Raw genomic sequence first — 11,676 nt, 5'->3', positions numbered from 1 at the left:
CCTAGGAACCCCAGACAGTATTAACATTACTAACAACACTAATCGCTGTTTGTGAAGTGCCCAAAGTACGTTGATTACAAAATATCTCGTGTGACAAACCAAAAACCACAACATATGGTAGGTGTTTTCTCCGGTATAGGACAATAAAACTCTACCGAAATCACAGCACAGCTGCGCAGCAGTGAAGGCTAACGTCTATAAAAATTCCAGACAAATTCTGAACTAATAGATATCACTGTCAAGGAGATTGCTTGATAACTGAAAGCGATACGCCACAAAAGCGACATAGCGCAAAGTCCGCTAAGTAGGTCGAGTAACGCTGGCAGTGGCGAGCTGTGCGAAGTCCCATAAGTAGGACGCGACGGACGACGCGTGCCCGTGTTGCTAAGTGCGACACGTAGTTCCGCGTCCAACCACGGGAGGCAGCAGCGTACAGGGGCAACTCGGCCGCCATCTGTGCGCGTGTGCGCGAATTGCGTGGCCGGCTGCAGCGCAAAGCGCGAACGTGGAGCGCAGTTCCAGCTGGCCGCTGCGGGCGAGAAGAACTACGGAGACAGCCGCTACTAGGCTCTAAGCTGGTATAGGCTCAACTCCCTTGATACCAAGGAAGCCTGATGCTTGTGCCAGCCTGCACACTGCGCAACGTTCCACTTTCGCACTAAGTGTGAAAACTGGAGCGAAGCGCGGGACAGGCCGATTCGGCGGCTGTCAAGCTGGCTTCTGTAAGGAGAAGAGCCAGCAACGCCTCCAGCACGCCGGGGACTCCTCGAAAATGTGCAAACATGGAGGATCAGCCCAATAAAATTGACGAGGAAAAGGTCGATGCCATCGACACCTTCATTGCTGAAATACAAACAGAACTAAAAGCAAAAAAAGTGTCACTGACCATACTGTCAGCATTTAGAAATAAGCTAATCGGCAACGCAGTGACACAAGCTAGGTTAGAGGGACAAATTCAGGCCCTAGAAAAAGAAAACGCAAGACTAAGACAACAAGTAGAAATACAAACAATTGCAGCAGCCAGACATGACCTTGAAGCAACAGACTCGCTCATACATGCGAGACTGGAGGGCCAGATTGATATTCTCAAAGACGAGAATAACAAGCTGTCCGTCCAATTAGAGGAATTCAGGCTAGAAAATTTTACACTAAAAAGAGACAACCAAGAACTACAGAAAGAACTGGATGAGGCAAAAACAATTAAACCAGAGACAATACTCCCAGCAATACCAACATTCGCCAGTATCACCAAATCCCAACCGAAATCCAAAGAAACACTAAAAATAGAACACGCCAAAGCAAAACAAGCGACAACACTCTTCATCACCTCGACAGAAAATAAGGACCCAAAAACTGCGACAAACCCTTACACAGAAACTTGACCCAAAAAAGGACAAGATAAAAATTAAGGCAGTCAAAACTACAGCAACAGCTGTCATAGTTGAGACTGCAACACAGGACGACTGTAAAAAACTGCTCGAGTCAGCAAAGAACATTAACACAATCAAGTGCGAGCCACCACGGAAGAGACGACCGCTAGTGATCATACACCACGTGCCAGACACAATCAGCGACAAAGACTTTCTTGAAAGCCTCTATGAACTGAACCTTAGTGAGGAAGTTGAGAAAGAGGCTTTCCTGAAAGAGACAAAAATCAAATTCCGAACAGGACCAAGAGGGCGGGGATACAATCATCAAGTTATTGAAGTCACGCCGAATCTGCACAAAATTTTGACAAAACGGGATAGAGTCTATATAGATTTCCAGTCTCTAACTGTCAAAAATTTCGCCCAAGTCCCCACCTGCTACAAGTGCTGTGATATTGGACACACCACAAAGCAGTGTAAAGACACCGAAATCACGTGCTCCAATTGCAAAGGGAAGGGCCACATAAGAAATCAGTGCAAACTAGCAGAACAAGACATCTGCATCCCCTGCAGAACCCGAGGCAAATTGTGTGCCAGACGAAGAGGTCTTGATTGTCAAACACATAAGTTCCTCCAAGATCGACTGCTACAGAGCTTCGATTATGGAGAATGAAAGCAGCCCAACATTGCCCCAATCAAGAATGCAAAAAACGAACTATAAATCACCATCGACTATTAATCGAAACCACCAAAGAGCTATAAGCTGGCGCAGGCAGATGGGACTGCTTCCCACTCACCCCACACACACAGACGATATCCCATCTCTTCAAGGTATGCACGCATTACATGACAGTTATATAAATACCATGGACTTCATCGACGACATGGTACTTAATGGAGCTATACATTATAACATAGCCAAACAACTTAAAAAACAGATGCAATACTGGGTCAGCTACCAGCAATCACTGCAGGCAAGAATTGACGAGCTGGAATTTGAAGTGCTATACAATCCACACAGCAACACCGATCGAATACAAAACAATAGCACACAAACAAACACGAACACAGACAAGTCTGTAAACCTAAACAAACACACGGAAAACGAACAAATGGACAATACACAGAAATCTCACGCAACACCTGATTATGCCAAAGCTAGCAGCGAAGAAAGAGTAAATGACAACACACCAAAAAGGTATAATACAAAAAGATGTATAGGACATATAAAACCAGTGAATTTTGTATCTGGAGGGATAATTAACCCTGCAGATCATACACAACAACGCATAACACCTCAACAACATAATGAAACACAACAGATGACCGGATGTAACGAGACATATAAGAAAAAGGTAGTAGTCCTTGACACAAACCTACTTACGGGTAATCACGATAGTGACGATGAGTGTACAGATAGTGATAGCAAAAAGAAAGGTGACGACAGTGCAATAGGTAGTGTAAACATAAGAAAAAGTAAAGGTGAAAGAAGAAGAGCCGCAGGTAACAGCTCATCAGCCTCACCACCATTGAAGACGGAACAAGACACCACACCGGTGACATCTGCACTTCGAGATAAATATAGCGGAATCATCCCATACGTAGAAAAAGAGCAGAAGAGAAAAGTCGGCCAAACACCATGGCATGCTGACTACAACAATGTAGAACTAAACTTAAGACTAAGTAGGCTAGAATATAAGGATACTTTCATCACAGCACAAAGACTGCTAACCAGACTACTTCACCCATTAGGCAGCTATGTATGCTTCCCGACCACTGAACAATCTGACAGAATGACTTTAAAGACCGCAAACATACCTACAGACCCAGCAGAGCTAGAAAAATTAGTCATACTAGCGTGTAGTCGGAGGGGGGAAACATATAACCCACACCAAGTGTACAAGGACCAAGTGAGGGCACATGGCAGAACTGACTTTGACTACTCGCAAACAGGACACAAATTCTACCTTCATGTGAAACACCCATGAAAATAATACAACTTAATGCTAATAGAAGCACACTCGTTAGTGCAGAACTGCCGCGAGTAGCTCTGGACTTGCAGGCGGATATTCTTTGCCTGCAAGAACCTTATGTGACAACCCAGGGAAACTTAACTAACCTACCCTGGGACGCTGTCACAATCTCAGACAGACGAAACTACAAGGCTGCCATAGTTGTCCTCAACAAAACTTTAAATATCACTAAGATTACGCAGCTATGTAATAGTCATCTGGCCACAGCAGAAATAACTAAGGGTCGAGACACATGGGTGGTCTCATCACTATACGCACAGTACAGTGACGACATAGAGCCATACCTACATATGATACAAGACATTGCTGAATACTCTAGAAATAAGAACCTAATTATATGTGCAGATATCAACGCTAAATCCACACTATGGCACTCGGACAGAACGGACGACAGAGGACGGAAAGTCAACGACGTCATACAGGAGACACAACTACATATTATAAATGAAGACGGACCTACACCTACATACAGAGGTCCAGGCGGATCTGCCACCAAAATCGATATTACTCTGGCGAATGACAGAACACTAGGACGACTGCAAAGATGGACCATACACGACTCTCTGACCACAAGTGATCACAACATAATAGAAATAAGTCTCACAACAAACAATTATCGCACCACACACAATACAACACACTTCAACTTTAAAAGAGCGAATTGGGACAGACTACAACAAATTGTTCAAAATGAGAATATATACAACATACAGGGAAGCGTGGACTACAGAGCACACAAACTGACACAAATCATCCAAACAGCACAAGAAACAGCAATACCTACGCACACACACAGCAAACAACGGGAAACACCATGGTCAGACGAATTAACCAGACTCAAACGTGACATGACAAGGAAACGAAAACTATACCAGAGGACATGGATACAAAGAGACAAACTACTGAGACTAGCTGCATATAGGGAAGCCAAAGAACTCTTCAAAAAGACATTATTTCAGACCAGGAAACAACATTGGGAGAGCTACTTGACCACACACACACAACAGAATATCTGGGGGGAACAATACAAGATCCTGACAGAAAAAATAAAGACCCCATTGGCATTAAGCACGCTACGGCAGGAAGACGGCACAATGACAGTGGGATGGAGAAACACAGCACAATATCTGCTGAACAAACTCCTCCCGGAAGATGCCACAGACTCAGACACACAGGAACAGATCACACTCAGACAAGAACTTCATGAACAGTATAACACCGACGCCGTCACCTGTCCCTTTGCGCACGAGGAAGTTGCGGTAGCGATAAGAGAGCTAAAGAATAAAAAAGCACCTGGACCCGACAGGATCCATGCAGAAGTGCTTAAGAGGCTAGCACCACAGATCACCCCATACTTAACAGAACTACTAAACGACGCCTTAAGGCTAGGCCGTGTACCGACAGTCTGGAAAACCTCAAATGCAGTCATCATACGAAAATCATCAGACAGAGACCAATCAGATCCGAAATCCTACAGACCAATATGCCTCATAAACACCATGGCAAAAATCCAAGAGAGGCTACTGTGTGACCGCTTGCAGGCTCACAGAACCCTACTTGGAATGAATCCCCACCAGTTTGGATTTCGGAAAGGGAAAAGCATCGATGATGCAATAAACAGAGCTTTAGAAATCACACAAAACACAGATAAAACATACTCTTTGGCAATCATGATAGACATCGCAGGAGCATTTGACAACCTGTGGTGGCCAGCACTGTTTATGAGGTTACGCCAGATGGAAGTACCCGCAGCCCTATACAACAGTCTTTTAGACTACTGCAGAGACAGAATAGTGGAATGGCGCGTGGGCAACCGGAAGGTAATAAGGAAAATTACCAAGGGATGCCCGCAGGGATCGATCTGTGGACCCATCTTCTGGGACATAATTTTTGAACCTCTCCTGCAACTGCTGGAGGAGGATATGAGGACAGACGGTGCTGTCGCCTATGCAGATGACCTACTGGTGGTCATCTCAGCAAATACAAGAGCCCAGCTAGAGGAGAAGGCGAGTGGCACACTGCAGACAATAACACAATGGTGCAACACAAACAAACTCAAGATAGCGGGCAACAAAACAACATACACACTGCTCAAAGGGCAACTCAGACGCAATCCATCTATTAAAATACAGAACAACAACATAAAGAGAATGACGGTAACCCGCTACTTGGGCGTATACATAGATGAGAAGCTGAACTTCCATGAACATATCAGAATAACAACAAACAAGGCAGAAAAATTACTACATAAACTGGCAAGGATTAATTCAGGACAATACAGACTTCCTCTGTCAGTCACACGAACTTACCACTGCGCACTCTTCGAATCAGTGCTAAGCTTTGCGGCCAGTACATGGGCGCACAGACTCAACCTCGTCACAAACAGAACAGCGGTTAGGCGAGGGCAGAGAAGCGTCCTTCTGCGACTATCGGGAGCCTTCGGCACTACATCAGTTGAAGCACTGTGTGTCGTGCTAGGAATTTTCCCGATAGATATCACAATCAAATATCGGGCCGCTCTGTACTGGTTAAAGATGGGTAGACTAGACCAGGTCAACATATTGACTGGTTCCCCGCTGAACAATAAGCGGGACCTCAAAAAATGGAAAATCGACACATGGCAACAGGAATGGGGCACAAGTGATAAGGGACGGAGAGTCTATACATTTTTTCCGAACATAACGGAAAGATTAAGAATGAAACATGCCGATCCTAGCCGCGGCATGGTGCATTTCTTGACTGGCCACGGACCTTATCCCACGCACTTAAATCGCGTGAGTCTTAGAGACACATCAACGTGTACATGTGGAGGTATGGGAACCCCCGAACACACAATCCTATTCTGCGGGAAATACAGACAGCACAGGAACACACCTGGGATACAACACTTACAGACAGAGGAACACATATACGACGCGATCAGAACACCTGAACTTTGGGACATACTGAACGCACTAACAGACAAAATTTCTGACGAATGCCACAAAGAATACAGGAACAGAAGACCACACAGACAATAAACCTATATGCAGCACCCAGACAGACACCATAGTGTGGAAGAACTAAACTAAGTCTCAATATAAAACAACTGACATGCAATAGACTTACATAAGTAGACCTAAAACTGATAATAGATTAATGTATAAAATTAGACATAAACAGTGTCGGCGCACCGTCGCAATTGCCATCAGCTACCACGGCACTCTAAACCTGTATACAAGTAACCAGATAGAACATAAATAGAGATATCAAACGCCACAACTAGAATAGAATAGAACTTCCTAGGCTAAGGTTAGGGGACTGAGGATCAGAGGCTTGAAGATAAATCCCAAGACGCTCATCCTCAGTCCCCTACGGTGGTGGGACTATCATCTCTTCCTTTCCTATCGTCTTTTCTCCTCTTCAGACTAAACTATTCCTTGTATTTCCTTCTTCCAATTCAAAATTAAGTTTTGTAAAATTTTTGTTAAATCGGTTTTGGGAAAGCTGCCAAAGTAAAGAAAAAGAAAAGAAAAAAAAAAAAAAAAAAAAAAAAAAAAAAAAGCACAGACCCGCCTCCACGTGGCGGGACACGGGCAACGGTGCGACCGGATGCGGGAACTGGTGTGAGTTTCATCAACTACATCAGAGTCCGCACACCGGTCGTAGCGGCCAAGTGGTCAAAATAGACCCACCTTAAGCACTTAGGTGGTGGGTCGTAAAATCAGGGCGGCAAGTGAAAAAAAAAAAAAAAAAAAAAAAAAAAAAAAAAAAAAAAAAAAAAAAAAAAAAGTGTCCCTATTCATGAGCTGCGAGCTGTACCACGTACAAGCTACAGACGCGATCGCATTGCTCACTGTACGGATTCTCATGCTGAGCCATCAGCTAGGAAGCGCCCCATCCATGTCGGCACCCGTGGGCGTTGCACTCGCAGTCGCAAAAAACGCTGGGCAAATATATATCTCGGAAGAGTAACGACAGTCCGAGCCTCCTGGCGTTGCACTCGCAGCCGCAAAAAAACGCTGGGCACATATATGTCTCGGAAGAGTAACGACAGTCCGAGTCTCCTGCGTGGGAAGAGTCTTTCTAGGCCCTGACCCACGGGAAGGGTGTAGCTTCCCCCATCCCGGACATTTGACGTCGTCACACTACCGGTATTGACTAATAGACTGATTGCTGATAATCATTAGCCATACACTGGGGGAAACGGCCGACAGGGGCGGCAACATAGTGGAGCCGCAGTGTCACTAATGTACAGAGATAGAACAGTTTCGACTGGAACTAGAGTAACCGTATACACGGCACTGATTAGTAATAGATGCAGAGCCATCAGAATACAGATAATATATACAACCGTCCCTATACATGCTGAAAGACTCTGCACACAATGAGAACCACACGTCAGCCAGACACTCTTATCACACACTACTCTCTTATCACACACAATATCTAACCACCAGCATGGAAGAACATCCAGTGCATCCTCTCCGCCACATGACACAATCCACACTATCATTACCAGACCGGGAGGTCCACCCAGAAAACACAATATCCCACCCTTCCGACATCCGCACATTGCTCAGCTAAGCCACGAACACCCACACATGTCCTACACAGTGGTGCACCCAACATCACAATACTGCCTCCTGTCACAGCACACAAACAATGGCAGGAATGAAAGACACAGATCTGCCACAACCATGGAATCGGAGCGCCGCCTGTCATGAGCCAAAAGTGCATCCTGACGTGACAAATCGGATAATACCGCAGGCATCCAATTACGATAATCACTATCAACGAACCTGCCGCCCCCCCCCCCAATACACCTTTCCCTACAACAATGTGTATCTGAACCTACGCTATATCGTACCTTAACCTAACCTATATCGTACCTTAACCTAACCTATATCGTACCTTAACCTAACCTATATCGTACCTTAACCTAACCTATATCGTACCTTAACCTAACCTATATCGTACCTTAACCTAACCTATATCGTACCTTAACCTAACCTATATCGTACCTTAACCTAACCTATATCGTACCTTAACCTAACCTATATCGTGCCTTAACCTAACCTATATCGTGCCTTAACCTAACCTATATCGTGCCTTAACCTAACCTATATCGTGCCTTAACCTAACCTATATCGTGCCTTAACCTAACCTATATCGTGCCTTAACCTAACCTATATCGTGCCTTAACCTAACCTATATCGTGCCTTAACCTAACCTATATCGTGCCTTAACCTAACCTAATTTGTGCCTTAACCTAACCTAATTTGTGCCTTAACCTAACCTAATTTGTGCCTTAACCTAACCTAATTTGTGCCTTAACCTAACCTAATTTGTGCCTTAACCTAACCTAATTTGTGCCTTAACCTAACCTAATTTGTGCCTTAACCTAACCTAATTTGTGCCTTAACCTAACCTAATTTGTGCCGTAACCTAACCTAATTTGTGCCGTAACGTAACCCATGTTGTGCCGTAACGTAACCCATGTTGTGCCGTAACGTAACCCATGTTGTGCCGTAACGTAACCCATGTTGTGCCGTAACGTAACCCATGTTGTGCCGTAACGTAACCCATGTTGTGCCGTAACGTAACCCATGTTGTGCCGTAACCTAACCCATGTTGTGCCTTAACCTAACCCATGTTGTGCCTTAACCTAACCCATGTTGTGCCTTAACCTAACCCATGTTGTGCCTTAACCTAACCCATGTTGTGCCTTAACCTAACCCATGTTGTGCCTTAACCTAACCCACGTTGTGCCTTAACCTAACCTACGTTGTGCCTTAACCTAACCCATGTTGTGCCTTAACCTAACCCATGTTGTGCCTTAACCTAACCCATGTTGTGCCTTAACCTAACCCATGTTGTGCCTTAACCTAACCCATGTTGTGCCTTAACCTAACCCATGTTGTGCCTTAACCTAACCCATGTTGTGCCTTAACCTAACCCATGGTGTGCCTTAACCTAACCCATGTTGTGCCTTAACCTAACCCATGTTGTGCCTTAACCTAACCCACGTTGTGCCTTAACCTAACCCACGTTGTGCCTTAACCTAACCCACGTTGTGCCTTAACCTAACCCACGTTGTGCCTTAACCTAACCTACGTTGTGCCTTAACCTAACCCATGTTGTGCCTTAACCTAACCCATGTTGTGCCTTAACCTAACCCATGTTGTGCCTTAACCTAACCCATGTTGTGCCTTAACCTAACCCATGTTGTGCCTTAACCTAACCCATGGTGTGCCTTAACCTAACCCATGGTGTGCCTTAACCTAACCCATGGTGTGCCTTAACCTAACCCATGTTGTGCCTTAACCTAACCCATGTTGTGCCTTAACCTAACCCATGTTGTGCCTTAACCTAACCCATGTTGTGCCTTAACCTAACCCATGTTGTGCCTTAACCTAACCCATGTTGTGCCTTAACCTAACCCATGTTGTGCCTTAACCTAACCCATGTTGTGCCTTAACGTAACCCATGTTGTGCCTTAACGTAACCCATGTTGTGCCTTAACCTAACCTATAATGTGCCTTAACCTAACCTAAAGTGCGCCGTAACCTAAACTATATTGCGCCTTAACCTGACGCACGTTGTCGCTGAACCTGCTCTGTAATTGTTATGCAACCCGTTAAAGTAGTGTAGTGTTGCCTAACCGCAACCCTCGCAATATAGTTCGCTACTCGCACTGCCCGGTCCCCTGTGTATCGCGTCATGTTAAACACCTTGCAGGTGTTGCTGACTTTCCACATGCTCCTGCTATACACTGTAGTGTGGATAGCAGCAGGACGTACATGCCCCCCCCCCTTCCCCCCTGCCTTCGCAAGCTGGTCGGTGAGAAGTTTGCATGTTCAATGCCCTTCGCATGCCGACGTACTCAGCCTACGTTGTGGTACGGCCTGTCACCTGTCCGCCGATGTACGCAAAACCCACAAACTGTACTGCACATTGCTCCGTATGTACTGAATGATACATCGTGGCCCATGTGACCGTATGACGACAGCGCCTAGCAACGGCGGACCATACAGTCCAAATATTGTGCACGCAGCTACGTGTCGTCTCCCTATAAGAGCTGGATTGCAGTGTGGTACGCCATACAGACGTGTGGGAGGAACGGACGCCCTGGATGGCGATCAGCATGAGCAGTCTGTTGATGTAGTGGAGCGTGTATTCGGACGTAGTCGTCTCTTCTCACACACCGTGATAGCATGTTGCACCGCGTTCCACATCTGCGACATGCTGCAGAGGCGGGCTGACAGTCGTTCGCGCAATGGACACCGCATACGTACGGGGTCTACCTTCCACGTGTTCTCTAGGCGTGCACATGTTGTTGCGTCTATGTGGGCAGACGTAGTGTGTTGTGACACCTGACACAGGCATGCAATACTCGTTGCAAATGGCGATGGACGTGTACGTTTGCTGGTGACGTTACGCAAATGAACAACCGGTAACCCGTTGTGGTGCGGTTGTTCTCGCTAGAGGTGAATCAGTGTTGGCGACGATCGGTCGAGCTATTAACCGGTTGTTTCAGGGATACCCACCATGCCCACGAACGTGAAAGGGGACCCACCATGCCCACGAACGTGAAAGGGGATCTGGGTGTGAGGCGATACGCGGCGGTGGCTGGGTGGGACCGTCCCCGGCCGGTGAGGGGGGGCCGCCCGGCGTGCTGGCAGCGCGGTGCGTGGGCGCACGCGCTACAGCCGGCTGGTGGGGGCGGCCGGTGGCAGGCGCGCCGGCCGACGGACGCGGCAGGCGGCGCAGCTGCGCGCCGGCGCCCCCTGCTCGCGGCGCCTTGCGGCCAAAGTAGGTCCTCGCGGGCCCGGTGCGAAGCGCGGTGGCCATCTGCAGTGTGCTGGTCCGATTGAGGACTTTGTGCGCTGAGGATGCGCCGCCGCCCGGCGCTCGGCGCCGCGACGCCGTCTGCTGCTCGGTCGCCCCAGCGGTTCTCGCAGGTGGTTTGTATCGCAGCTGTGCGGACGTGTTGGCGCGTGCGCTGTGCTGGGAGAGTTCGCTTCGGCACCCAAGTAGGGCTTTTGTCCTTCTGTGGCGCTGGCGTTGGAGCTGCCGGTCACCGTAGGTGGCGCGTGTTGTCTCCCGCCGGCAATGCCACGACAGCACGCTCCCGGGCCTCTGTCGGCAGCGGCAAGCTCAGTTGGGAGCACGGGTGGTCGCACCTAAAGCGTCTACTCGCCTAACTCCGGGCGATTGCGCCTCTCTCGAACCCGACCAAGTACTTAGGACGGCGCTGCGCGCCGCCGGGACCTGAGAGGGTTTCGAGGTGTGTT

Source organism: Schistocerca serialis, unplaced genomic scaffold (assembly GCF_023864345.2).
Source record: "Schistocerca serialis cubense isolate TAMUIC-IGC-003099 unplaced genomic scaffold, iqSchSeri2.2 HiC_scaffold_1241, whole genome shotgun sequence".
Lineage (NCBI taxonomy): Eukaryota > Metazoa > Arthropoda > Insecta > Orthoptera > Acrididae > Schistocerca > Schistocerca serialis.
This window is presented reverse-complemented; position numbering follows the sequence as displayed.